Source organism: Camelus bactrianus, chromosome 20 (assembly GCF_048773025.1).
Source record: "Camelus bactrianus isolate YW-2024 breed Bactrian camel chromosome 20, ASM4877302v1, whole genome shotgun sequence".
Taxonomy (NCBI): domain Eukaryota; kingdom Metazoa; phylum Chordata; class Mammalia; order Artiodactyla; family Camelidae; genus Camelus; species Camelus bactrianus.
In genome coordinates this window covers 685,870-698,326 of record NC_133558.1, presented here as the reverse complement: position 1 = coordinate 698,326, position 12,457 = coordinate 685,870, and the positions used below count along the sequence as shown (strand labels likewise).

General features: G+C 52.5%; 1 non-coding gene across 1 annotated transcript; it reads left to right on the top strand.

Moving 5' to 3' along the window:
- The first annotated feature begins 7,104 nt into the window (after positions 1-7,104).
- TRNAT-UGU (transfer RNA threonine (anticodon UGU)) lies at positions 7,105-7,177 on the top strand. Its single transcript has one exon. It is a non-coding gene; the product is annotated as a tRNA-Thr (tRNA).
- Positions 7,178-12,457: the final 5,280 nt, after the last annotated feature.

Here is a 12,457-nt window from a genome sequence, read left to right as displayed (position 1 = left end):
CTAAGGTCGCAAATGCTATTTTGCTCATTTAATTTTTTCTGTGTGTCCCCCGTCCCCCCAGTCGACCTTGCACTCAGTAGTTACGCGACCTTGAGCAAGTTACCTACTTGGACGGAATTGGATTTTGTTCTTTCTGTGACTGCGTACGTCGTAGCAGCTGCCCGATGGGGCTGTTGGGAAGATTAAACGGATTAATACTGTCAAGCGCCTAGGAGACAGCGCGCCGCACGCGGAGGGCCCGCAGCAAACGCCAGGCCTGGCTCTGGCGGCGCGGGCCCGGCGACCTCGGACCTGCGTGGGCGCGGGCCCCGCGGCTTTCCCGCGGTGACCGTCCGTTGCGGCTCGCAGGGCCTCGGGGGAACTGGGCCCCTGCGCCCGTCCCAACCCCAACCAAACTCCAGCGCTTTGTTTTAGTTTTGGAATCCGAGTAAGAAGAGTTAGAAACGGAGCCGGGAGGAAGGACGAAAAGGCCAGCGCAGGACCCGAGGGCGGACGGCCGGGGTCCGGGGCCCGGGGCCCGCGCCCGGAGCAGGTGTGCGCCGGCCCAGCGCCCCGAGGAGCGGTGCCGGCGGCCGGCGTCGGGCTCGGGGCTGGGGGACCGCCTCGCGTCCAAGCCCCGGCGGCGCCGCCCGGCGGCTCGGAGCTGCCCAGCCGCTGGGCAGTGCCGGGGCTGAGGGCGGCGGCGCGCTGCTGCGACCCCGGGCCCGGAGCGGGGCTCCTCGGTGGGAGCGGAACAGAGCGAAGTCGGGAGGGCGACAAGCTCGGCAGCGGGGATGGAGAGGGCAGAGAGCGTTTCCGTGCAGTGCCTTCCAGGTGCCCGGGCAGGATCCTCGGCCGGCTCGTCCCCATCTAGGGCTGTCTCCACACAACTGCGCGGAAAAGGCGGACGTGAGACGGCCACCCTCTGGCTGTCGGCCTTTGTTGAGACCGGCGCCGGCCTCTCCGGGGCTCGGGGGAGGCGCAGGGCCCGGTGAGGCGGGCAGGCGGGCCTCGCCGGAGGCGGGAGCGGCCCCGCAGCGGCGCAAAATCTGCCGCAGGGCCGCCCGCGCGGGCCCGGGCTCGGGAGGCGCTCAGGGGGGACCGGACGCGGCTGCTCCGCGGGGCCGGAGCGCGAGAGCGAGAGGGGAAGTGACCTCCTGAACCTCATCAAATGCAAATTCTAGTTCTTTTTCGGAAAGAGAAGCAGCGGAAGGACAGGGAAATGGAGACATGCGGGGTCCACCTGAGGCTTGAATGGCCTCTTTAGAACCCCTGGCCCCTGGGGCGTGCAGGCCTCTCTGCGGTAGACCAACGGTTGGTAATGAACTTTGGGTTAAACCACCAGCTGACTTCCTCCAATATGCATATTTTACGTATATAAACACCTTCGCAGCTTAGTGGCCATTGAAATAAATCGTCCGCGTAAACTCTTACTCTGAATGATCTGGCGCGAAATAGCTTTTCTCCATCTGGCATCTTTTTCTTCCTCCTTTTTGTGGCTGGCTTTTGCAGCTGAGGTTTCACCTCCAGGTTGGTGGCGTTGTGAAGTGCTTTTACCTGTCACTGCCGTCTGTGTTGCTGTAAGGCTCGTGTGACTTTCCTCGTCAACGCGGGCCGAGGGTAGATTCAGAACTTTATTTTCCCATTTGGAGGGATAGTGTGCTTCTGGAAAAAGCAAATGCCCATGTTGTTTGGTTACTAGCTAGTGAATGAGAAGGCCGTGGGGTGTTGGATGGCCAAGAGCCGGAAGAGAGACCGGGCTGTGACGGCGTCTGGGCTTTAAGAGACGCAGCCACTTGACAAGCCAAGAGTCGCCTCTTCCATCTCCCAGTCCCTGAAGTTAAAGTCTGCTAAGAGCCTGAACAACTCTGGGCTGTTTCCATTGGTCAGCTTCTCGCTCAGCAAAAAGGCTCTTAACGCTCACAGCCCCTCCCTGCCCCTGCTGTTTGGGGACATGAAAATATAAACCAAGCCTCCAGAACCCAGGTCTCAGGACGAAATGGGTGTGGACAGTTACGTAGGCCCACAGGGCAGACAGGATTTGAGGTGGCGGCTGCGGGTGGGGGCTTCTGTGGTCTTTTGGACAGAGAGTTCACCTGCATAAGGGCACAGACGGGCTCGGGGTCCGGGCTGGGGTCAGGAGTGCACGGCAGAGGGGCAGGGGCCTTTAGGGGTCGCTTTCCCAGGGGAGCAGATTTAAGCACCGCCGCCTTGGTCAGCTGCTTGTGCAGGTGGAGGGGGTGTGCTGGCGTCAGGCGGCGAGAATGGGCCCTACTGAGCTCAGTGAGAATGGAATGTAATAAACGGCTTTTCCTTTGGTGGTTTCTACCTCTGGAAAAAACATCTGCAGAGGGAGGGCTCTTAGATCTGAGTCTGAGGGCTTTTCCATTTGTAAATCAGTTATAGAAAAAGCTTTGCTGTGTATTTTGTGGACTCAGGGGTTTAACAAAAGGAAGAGCGTGTAGATGTGTGTAGCAGGTAAGTATGACCGGAAAGTAAGTCTTGGACTTTTTTGTTTGTTTTTGTTTTCTAACATCAGCACGTGCAAGTCCACAGTAACATGAACGTAGGTGATTCCGGGGGCACTGAATTCACTGTGATGTGTCCTTGGTCCCTTCCCACCTAGGAAATTGTTTGCAAGCCAAGATTGGATTGATGTCCGGGTTTGGGTGTCGCCACAACCTGAAGGTCAAGGGCCACAAAACTTAGGTAACACCGCTTAGAAATGTTTTTCTGGCCTATGATATTTATATTTTTCTCGCTTTCAGTAACTCTTCTGCTAGAGCAGTGCACATTGCTTTCATACCTTGAGTTAGCAGTGGAATTTCAGCTGATAGGAGTGGACTGTCACTCCTCACTCGGAGAAGCTTAGTGGCCTCACCGACGCTACCTTCATGTGAACTGCTTCTTAAAGCCTTAAACGTTACTTTCAGGGAAGGACTACACTTTGAAAATTTAAAATGATTTTAAAAGATTCTAAGTTTCCCTCTTGTGTGACAACTTGCATTGTATTTGCCTTCCAGTTTGCCAGTCACTCTGTTCTAGAGAAGGTGAACAACTCAGCACGTGACTACTAGCCGCCCATTAATTCTTTGGAGAGGAAGCGGTACACACAGCACCCAACCCCTTGAAACCGGGAGAGTGGAATCACTGGAAGATTAAGTGAACCCTGAGGTCAAGCAGTTTGACACTTTCAGTAACAACTGGGAGTTTCAAAAGAAAGCAGTGTGTTGGAGAATGGGAGAAAAAAATGTTTTTAAAACCTCTGGGATATTTAGAGAATTTTCTAGAATTTTCTGTTTCTGTGTTTCCCTGGCATCTTGCAGTCCCTTCTCCTAGTGACCACATTGTCTCCGAATCCTTGGGAGGCCCCTCCCCTCTGTGCTGTTCCGTGTGGATCCACTGCCCCAGGGCCCTGCTTGTCTGTGTCACTCATCCTTTGGCGGCAGTGGCTGGCCCAGTGAAGGCACTTAAAGTCCTTCTCCGGGATCATCAGTAAAGATAATGAGAAAGAGGCCCGCTCTCTCCCCTCCTGGACCAGGAGCCAGGGATGCCTGCTTGGAACTTCTGAGACCATCTCGTCACTTCCCGGGCTCCCTGGCAGAAGCCCACTGACAACAGAAGAGGGCCGACCCCGGAAGGAAGCAGAGGAGACAGAGGGTGTGCTGACTGCACTGCTGGAGGCGGCCGCTGGCCAGCCCTGGAGTTCTCATCTCATCAGCAGCTCCTTTGTTCCACGCTCACTGTGCGCTGCTGTGTGCTAGGTGCCGGGGAAGTAGTCGGGGAAGACAGTCTAGGTCTCTGCTCTCAAAACTTAAATTTGAGGAGACAGACAACAAACAGATGTACAAGAAAACCTCTCAGACCGAGCGAAGTGGCTGAAGAGCGACCACAAGCAAATGAGTAAGTGAGACACGTTCTGACGGCAGCGCAGGAGAGGAAAAGTGGTTTCCCTCTACCTTCTGAGTTCTGTGGCTGAGGACTCCCCCGAGGAAAAGGCAAGTCAATGAGAGAAAAACAAGCAGGAGTTTAATAACAGTGCACACCCTGGATACGGGGAGACCAGGAAGGCCGAGCACTCCCTGAAATGGCCAGGCCAACACTTTAATACCCTCTTCAGCTAGAAGCGGAAGAAAGATGGTGGCGGGGTGGGGAAGCCGGTGACGGAAGGCTGCCAGGACAAGCATGGCAGACAAGGAGAAGGCGGGTGTGCAGATTGAAGTGGGTGCCTTGTCCGCTGGTAAGAGTCTGCTGTGATTTCTGCTCCTTCCCTCGCCGGGACCGAGAGGGAGACGCTTACACGCAGAGATGTCCCTCGTGAATGGAAATGCCCTTACAGAGGGCAACTGCTGCTCACTTCTCAGAGCTTCCCCTCGTCTGCTGTCTCTGAAAGATAACCGGATGGAAGGGGCCCGTGTGCTGCGGAGGCGTGTTTCGGGCGGCACGGTCTGCCTCCCTCCAGTGTGAGTGGTGATGACACAACTGGGTGATGCAGGCAAGAAGTGGACCATGGGTAGGTGGTCGGCCACGAAGCCCCGGGGTTGTCATTGACCTGGGAGTTGACGCTTCAGAGGAGCCAGCTGTGGGAAGACGGGGCAGAGAGTGAAAGGCCATCAGGAATGACCTTGGGACGTTCAGAGGGTCCCCGAGGACCAGCGTGCCTGGACTGACGTGCTCCCCTCCAGGGGCGGGCATTTGTGGTGAGAGAGACGGTGGTCACGTCTGACTTCTGGGTGCTGCTTTTTCTAGGCTGTCACCCCGCAAATGCCCACTGCTCTGCTGTGGTCACACAACACTGCTACAGACTTTTACAAGGAGCGCAGTAGGTCACAGAGCTTTTAACGGTCACCTTGCCCGCTTTTCACTCACATTGTGGTGGCATGTGTTTGCAGATATGCTGATTTCTTCTCATTTTGGTCACAGAGGCACATTATTCCTAAACTCTGTTGGCTCTGGATTCTGGCTGTGGGATTGCAATGGGTGCATGACGGATGGGAGGGAAGTCTTATTAAGCTCGGCGCCCTTACAACCATGGTAGGAGACATGCAGGTCTGGGGCTCAGGATGCTGGGAGGCCCGGAGGGGGGTCACTCTGATGAAGGGGCTGAGGGACAACAGTCAGGACGCAAAGCCCAGAGTGGAGGAGCGAGCCTGGGGTTTCCAGGAAGCTGACGAGGGCTTTGACTCACGGCTGTCGGCTGGCAGGTGAGAGAGTCATACTTTGCAAATCAAAAGTGGGGCGTCGAGTTTTTTACCTGGAAGGGAACCAAGAGCCCAGCAGGCTGAGTCGGGCTGCGGGCTGCGACAGGAATCTTCGCGATGCCCACGCCATCTCTCGTGGGACCAGACCTCTGGGTGCAGGACGAGTTCAGAGCTGGTTGTGCTGGCCGCTCGGTGACGTCAGCGAGGCCCCCCGTTCCTTCCGTGCTCCTCGCCCAGTAGAGTCCTGTTCCTACAACTTGTCTCCCTTCCGGCTGTGACAGCGCCGTCTGTGTGCCACACTATCTGCGTCCTGAAGGACCTGTGAAGGACGGAGTTCTCCAGCGGTGGGAGGAACGCTCTCCTCGCCTCGCTTTTGGGACCAGTTTCGACCCCATGCTTCCCTCTGGGTCAGCATCAGCTCCCGCAGGCATCTTTCACGGACGCCCCGGCCAAACACAGGCGGTGCCCTCGGTCCATGGGGACCCCTCTCTGGGGCGGTGCGCTCGGTCCGCGGAGACCCCTCTCTGGAGCTAGGCCTGGGGCCAGTCCCCCTAAATCACATGGTATCGTGGGTCTCACGTGTATTGTGGACTTAAGAAATGAAACCCGGGTTCTTCAGGGAGGAAGGAGGCTAAGTGCATGCAGAACAGAAACCGTGTAAGAGGCATTTAAGGTCCCTCCAAGGAAGAAGCACCTACTAGAGATGATTTGAATGTCAACAAAAATGAGGCGTGGGAGGATGTGGGATCTGTTTCTTCAAAACTGTAGGATTCTTTCTGTCTGAAATCGAATCTCTGTTCCTGTCTTGAGTGTGGGGGCAAAAGAGAATGCTTCCTAAAATGACCATTCGAGTTACCTGCGGTGCTGGTGAACACAGAGATCTGAGAGATTTAGATGTAGTGTTTAAGGGTGCAGTCTGGGGTCCTCTTTTTTTTTTTTTTTTACATTTTTATTGAGTTATAGTCATTTTATAATGTTGTGTCAAACTCCAGTGCAGAGCACAATTTTTCAGTTATACATGAACACACACATATTTGTTGTCACATTTTTTTTCTCTCTGGGGGTCCTCTATTTTTAAACACTGATTCATATGAGTCTGATGTAGTCTGTCAGCTGAACTCCATTTGGAAACCACTGGTAATGAATACAGAATAGACATTTTTTTTTTGAACACATAAGGAACATTCACAAAAATTGACCATGTCCTAGGCCACAAAGGAAGTCTATATAAAAGTCTAAATAAATTTCAAAGAATTAACATCATATGAACCACATTCACTCATCACAGTGCAACACATTTAGACATATCTAACAAGGACATAAAAGGGATAGCTTAAAAAAAAAAAACCCCGTTTGGGAGCACCCCCCCCCCCCCAGTACAAAATAAGGAGAGAGTTACAAAGCTTATCATAAGGGAATTTATGAAATGCTGAGAGCTAATGACAGAAAAAGACTCTATGACAAAGTGCAGCTAAAGCATTACTTAAAGGGAAATTTATAGCTCTGAAACTGATGATCAGACATAAAGAAATTCTGAGGGCTAAGAAGCAAATGGTTGAACTCAAAACCCTGGAATAAGAGTGGTGGAACAATGCAAAGGAACAAATGTTAGTCTGAATTCTTACTGAAAAACAACAGAGCCCACGCTGGCTAGATTCAGTGGAAAATGCATTTATTAAAGGTTGTTTAAAGATGATGGGGAGGGATGAAGGGTGAGTGCTGGAGGCTGCATCACCAGAACAACTTTGAATCCCACCACTTAGCTGCAGAAGGACCCCTCTGTAGTTGCTGCCACTGCTGGACACCAGGGTCCACTCGAGTAATCCATGCCCTGAAGTTGCCTGGCCAGAAGGGCATTTCTGCACTCAGGAAGGAAGGACACCATAAAGCTAATGGCAGGTCTCAAGAAAATGGGCATCCTGGGGGAGGGTGTAGCTCAGTGGTAGAGCACATGTCTTGTGTGCACGAGGTCCTGGGTTCAGGCCCCAGTACCTCCATTAAAAAACAAAAAATCTGTGGGGAGCCAACGCAGATGGGCTCTCAGGGTGGCCTGATCATCATTCCTTGTCTCCCTAGTCAGTTCTCTCCTGTTCTGCACGGTAGCTCTCTCTTAAACCCTTGTCCCCAAGTTCTTCCTGCCACCCTCCCCACCTACAAACTCCCCTTCCTCCACGTGAGTTCCTTCCTCCTTCCCTCTAGTTGCAAAGGGAGACGCCTTTCCCTTCCTGTTGGAAGTTTACTTCCCCACCTGTGCTGGGGGTTCACCCCTCCCCTTCTCGGAGACCCTGCTCCGTTGTTACCCTCTTGTTCTCCTGAACTTAATCATCCTTCTTTCCACTGACCCCATACCGTCAGCACTCCAGCTTGTTCTCAATTCCCTTATTCTAACATAAACACAGCCAAAACCCAAAGACAAACACAAAGAAAAGAAACAGGAAAAGAAAGTGTACAACCTGCCTCTGCAATATTGAGATAATTTATAGACCAAAAGATGTTTCTTTGAAAAGAATAAGATAAACACACCTCTGAGGAGACTCAGAAAAACACTGATGTCACCCACACGCACATGTGCACACGCACACACACGTGCACACGTGCACACACAGGCACACACACACGCACACACACACACACACACAACCAGGAAGCAGCTAAGGTAGAGGGCTTGTAATTTATCAACATAATTCTTCAGCTCAAAAGAGGTGATCGTTGGTCAAGTTGGACTCAGTGCCCGCTCCGGGCCTGTGGGGAGGAGGGAGGTTCTGGCCCCTAGTTTCTGGGTTGGCAGGTGCTGCTTTCCAACAAGACTGTGCCCGAGAGGAAACATCCCCACAGGGCAGCCCAGACAACTCTCTAGTGCCCGGAAGCAGCTGTTTCATTAGCGCCCTACTGAAGGACATCGGTGTTGTTTCTACAACTTCACTGCTATAAAAAAGCTTCAACAAGCATCTTTTCCATAACTCTTACCCCACAAGTGAAATTGCTAGATCAAAAGATACGAATAATTTTAAGGCTTTTGATTAAACTGTCCGGTTGCTTTCTCTAGCTTTTGCAAGCATGTTCAGCCTCGCTGGCTGTGATAACAGAGGAGTCACCTCATTGCATCTTTCTTAGTTTTGACTATTCCATGATGGAAGTGGGATGTCATGGTCCTTTTAATTGGAATTTTAAAAGATACCCTAGTCAGCATATTAAACAACTTTACGTGTATTGTCCGACCTAAAATGCACAGTATTTTGTAAGGTAGATGTCATGCTCTGTATTTTACAGAGAAGAAAACTGAAGCTCAAGAAACATGGGAAAATGTCACTCAGTCCAGGATGTAGGATTTTAACCTTTTTTTTTTTTAACCCTAAAGCCCTTATTCTTAACTGCTGTTTTAGTTCATGGGGATATATTTGATTAAATACATAAATTAAAATATCTGGGGATTAGAAACAAATGGAGTCAGAATTTCCCAAAGAGTGTTCCAAACAAAGCACATAAGACTTCTCAAATTCTCAGAAGAAAAAACAATTTAATATTTAAAACTTTGGGAAATGCTGGATAATGTGTCTCTCTTGGAGACTCATAGCAAAAGTCTTACAACAAAGAAACCGTTTAATGCTGTTTAACGTTTCAGAAAAGTAGCGTTCCAAGGAACATGTTTTCGGAAATGCTGCCAAACATTGTACCTCTTATTTCTCTGTCATGTTTTATTGCATTGGCTAGGACATCTAGACGATGCCAAATTATGTTGGTGGTAGTGGGTGTTTTATCCGCCCAATTCAATGAGATTGTTTCTAGAATTTCATCACTCTGTTGGCCAAGAGTTTAAGATAAATTCTTTATTACCTTATTTTCTGACTTAAGGAACCAGAAATGGATGTTGAATGTGAAGGACTCCGCTTCCCAGACAAAGGAGGAAAATTGAGTGTCGGGTACTGTTCATCAAATGGACAGCATGTTGGATGGACTGGGGGACACTCCCCAGTGCTCCTGGAATAACACAGCTCCTGCACTGGGCTGGGAAAGGCAGGAGCAGTGTCTCCCAGAGGCGGCATTTGGGCTTGAAACCTTTACCCTAGGCGGCAGAAGGGTGGGGCACCTACTTTGCTTGCTCAGCAAGCATTTTCTAGTGACTGCGGTGGGTCACCTGCAGCCTGGCTCCACCTCCGGAGCAGTGCGGCCTCTGGTCATGGTCAGTCTAAGCCAGGTGGAGAGAGGTGACTTTGGTGTAGGCTCTCTGCACCCCCACCCCCAGCCAAGAGGGCCCAAGATGTGGGGTTCCTTCTCAGGCCTCTTTCTCTTCCCCTCACCTTTCCTCCCTCCCCCTTTGCATCTTGACTGCAGGCACTGGGACACGGAGGGACATCTTTCCCCTAGAGATACACTTGCTGACCCGGTCGTGGCTTGGATGTGGCATAAACACTGAAAATGGAATCAGGGCAGGAAGGTTTTTACCACTTGGGACACAGGGCTTTGCTTTTGGCTGCAGAAGTCCTTGGAGATGGACCTGGTGGTCCTCAGGGTGCTGTCAAATGAGTGATTGCATTTCAGCTTTGGAAATTATTTTTTCATTTACAATTTCCCTGTCTTCCAGCTTATGGGGCAGTAAATAGCTCCTATGTGCAAAATGAACGCTGACATCATAGGTCTGGCCGCTTAGCACAGCGGTTCACCAGTACTTTTATTAGTAGCAACCCTGAGGCTGCACAACCAGCCCCTCCCCACCCAAACGTTTTGCTACGAACCTCACTATAAAACGTCCCTGGCCCCTCTGTCTAAGTGAGGCCACTCTTCGTGGTCCAAGTCATCCCCTCCCGGCCCCCCCCCCCCGCCCGGGCTGCTGGAATGAGGTGCAGTCGGATTGCACAATCCCCGGTTCCACATACGTCTTCATCTTGGCCGTGGGTACAAGGCGGTTTTCAGGAACAGCCGTGAAACCCCAATCTAAGAGGGTGACAGAATAGGAGCCGGTAGTGACAAAGCCTGGTGACTTCTCTCTTTCCTCTTCCCTCTTGCTCTCTGCCCCCGGCCTGGGACCTGTGAAATTTTGGAAGTTTGATTTGAACGAGTGAAGGCAACGCAAGCTGACCACCAGGTGGAGGAGGAAGGGTGGGAGTTAGTGATGCAGTGCTCATTCTTCGTCTTCGTGGGTCTTTTCTTGTGAGGTCAAAAGTTTTCAGAGATGCTGGGACCGAAAACTAATTTTCCTGCGGGTGGAACCGTCCTTTCAGAACCCACGGTGATGAGAGCGCAGGGAGGGAGTTGACGAGGTGGGAGTTCCTGCCATCAGCGTGGCTGTCCGGGCCCTGGGACCCTCTGGCACACGCTGAAGAGCTGGAACGATGGGCTGACACTTACACAAGTGAGTCTTGTTAATACCTGTGATGTAGCGACCACAGAAGGCCCACCAATTAGCTGTAAGCACTTCGACGGCGGACGTACGGGTTCAGTGCGGAGTCGGCATGAGCCCCCTCTTCCCCGTCCCGTCCCCCTCACTTAGCATGTGGGCCGTAAACTCTCTGCTTGGCGATTCCTAGATTACACAAGGGCTGTCTCTGTTTCCAAATAGAAAACGTGTGTCCAAGGGTCCATCCTTGGGGACTGCACGGACCACGCCTCTGTGAGGTGTGGATGCGGGCCGCTGGTTCAGACCCCTTCCCCGCCCTGAGGCTGCTCTTGGGTGGCTGCAGGTCACCTCTGCCAGCCTCGGTCCTCCAGAGGCGGGCCCCGGGGGTGAAGGTGGGGAGGGTCCCCAGCCAGGGGCTTCCCCATGTGGGGACAGTGCAGCTCCTGCTTGTGTCCTGCCGTGTTTGGCACCTGGCGACGCATCCAGTGAGGGTCTGTCCCGTGTGTTCTCTGTCCCCTTGTCCCCATTTCTACTTCAGATTCCTCTCATCTGAAAAAACTTAAACATTCTCACGTTTTCCCGTTTTGATTTCAAAAGAACGCGGTTGTGGCTGTGGGTCCAAGGCCCAGACCTGCCCCCCACACTTTGTTTTGAATACCTTGGTGGAAGTTTGCTAAATTCCTTATTTTTAAAAGAATTTCCTTTGTCTGAGAGAGAAGAGAAAAAAATCTAAACAAACAAACAAAACAATCAAAGGTTTCCTGCTGTTCTGGGTTATCACAGTTTGAACGTGAAAATAAGGTTTTTCAAATACTTCTTGTTTTGAATGAAGTCCGGGTGGAGGGCCGTGGGCCTGCCCTGCGGCAGAGGCAGAGGGTGGCTTCTGGGCGAGGCCGCAGTGCTTGGGTTTCCTTCCCCGTCCCCTGGGTCTGAGCCTCCCTGGGTCGCAGGCACGCACAGGGTCCGAGGCCTCTGTCTCCGGGAGTGCATCTCAGGTTTCCTGCTGTCGCCTCCCCCAGGGGCTGAGCCCTCCGGGGCCCGCGTGGTGAGGGCGCCCTGGGCCCGGCCCGCCGGCTGGGCTGGACCCGCTCGTTTACTGCGGGAGAGCCACCTCGGCTCGGCTTCTGAGCCCGAGCAGGCCCGTCGAAGTGGGGTCCGAAGTGCCCGAGGTCTCGCGGACTTGGCTTCTGAAAGGGGGACGCGGTTTCTCTGTACCGGTTTCTCCTCCCTTGTCGTTTTTCAGGCGAGCTCTTTCTTCAGGTGCCGTTGCTGTGGGACAGGCTATCTGCAGGCAGGGGCACTCCCAGTTGTTTGCGCTTCCTAACGTCGTGCTCTGCCCCACACGGGGCCCAGGAGCTGGCCCGCGGGCGGGCGGCCCACGGAGGCCGGGGGCTGCTGTTCCTGCTTCTCTCTGCTGCTCCCCACGGAGGTACGTCAGGGATCCGTGGTGCTCACGGAGGCGAAAATCCGCAGGGAAAAATCTGGGCTGCTTAAGCTTCTGGCCAATCTTGTGGAATTCAGAACGACTTTGTTTTTAAAGACTTTTTTCCGTGACCTTGGAGAAGCTGGCTGCATTTTGCAGCACTTTTCCTTTTGAGGAGTCGTTTTCCAGACCCAGCGTGCGATGGCTTTTGGTCACAGACGCAGGCCCTGCAACTCCAGATGCAGACGCCTGTGAGTTTGTGTGAAAGACGATGTAACCGTCCTGGCTTTGCCGTGTGCCTTGAGGAGCGTCTGTTCTTTGTTTTGTTTAGTTTTGTTTTGCTTTCTATTTCGAGAGGGGGGAAAGGAAAAAAGCCCCACCAGTTTTGCTTACTTTCGTGCTTTAAACACTTACGCTGTGAAGTTCATTTACATGTGAAATTGAATCATGCAATAGCGAGTGGGGAAATTTTGACTCAAATCCATTTTCCTTTAACCTGCAAACGCTGTGGGTCTTGAA